The sequence below is a fragment of the Bison bison genome, unplaced genomic scaffold, assembly GCF_000754665.1.
Source record: "Bison bison bison isolate TAMUID 2011002044 unplaced genomic scaffold, Bison_UMD1.0 scf7180017864092, whole genome shotgun sequence".
Taxonomy (NCBI): Eukaryota; Metazoa; Chordata; class Mammalia; order Artiodactyla; family Bovidae; genus Bison; species Bison bison.
Window position 1 is genome coordinate 749,255 of NW_011494664.1, and position 1,213 is coordinate 750,467.

General features: G+C 44.8%; 1 protein-coding gene across 1 annotated transcript in view; it reads right to left on the reverse strand.

Annotated features, from left to right (window-relative positions):
- SHROOM3 (shroom family member 3) overlaps window positions 1-1,213 on the reverse strand; it is a 331,740-nt gene that overhangs the window by 215,282 nt on the left and 115,245 nt on the right. The window lies entirely within an intron of this gene.

Consider the following 1,213-nt stretch of genomic DNA (forward strand, 5'->3'; position numbering starts at 1 on the left):
TAAAATAAATAAATAAAATAATAAAATAGCCCTCTTCTGCTATTTGGGGGCTTCCCAGGTGGGGCTAGTGGTAAAGAACCTGCCTGCCAATGCAAGAGATGTAAAAGACACAGGTTCCATCCCTGGGTGGGAAGATCCCCTGGAGGAGGAATAGCAACCCACCCCAGTATTCTTGCCTGGAGAATCCCATGAACAGAGGAGCCTGGAGGGCTACGGTCCATGGGGTCGCAAAGAGTCAGACACGACTGTAGTGACTTAGTGCACACACACAAAATTATAACTCACTGGATAAATAAGCGGTGGTGGATCCAGACAATGAAGTATTATTTAGCACTAAAAAGAAATGAACTCACAAGCCGTGAAAAGGCATGGAAGAACTTTCAATGCATGTTAATAAGTGAAAGAAGCCAATATCAAAAGGTTACGTGTGGGATGATTCTAACTCTATGACATTCTGGAAAAGACAAAATTATGGAAACAATAGATCAGCAGTTAGACAGACAGGCAGAATAGACAGAGCACATAGGATATTTAGAACGTGAAACCATTGTGTGTGATACTATAAGGTGGGATACATGACATTATACCCAAGACTGTACAACACCAAGAGTGAGTCCTAACATCAACTATGGACTTTGGGTGATAAGGATGTGTCATTGTAGGTTCATCACTCGTAACACATGTACCACTGTGACAAGGAGATTGGCAATGGGAGAGGTTATGCAAGCAATCAAGGAGGGGGGATACATGGAAGCTCTCTCTACTTTCTGCTCAACTTTGCTGTGAATTTTAAAACTGATGGAATTCTCCAGGCCAGAACACTGGAGTGGGTAGCCGTTCCCTTCTCCAGGAGATCTTCCCAACCCAGGGATGGAACCCAGGTCTCCCACATTGCAGGTAGATTCTTTACCAGCTGAGTCACCAGGGAAGCCCGAACAGAAAATTACCTCACTGCAGCCACTGAGTTAACACGTGTAGTGTTACTCAATCAGTTGTGTTTGACTGTCTTTGAGACCCCATGGACTGTAACCCACCAGGTTACTCTGTCCATGGAATTCTCTAGGCAAGAATACTGCAGTGGGTTGCCATTCCCTTCTCCAGGGGATCTTCCCAACCCAGGGATCAAACCCAGGTCTCCTGCATTGCAGACAGACTCCTTACCGTCTGAGCCACCAGGGAAGCATTTTTTATAAAATAAATGAAGTAAGAATCC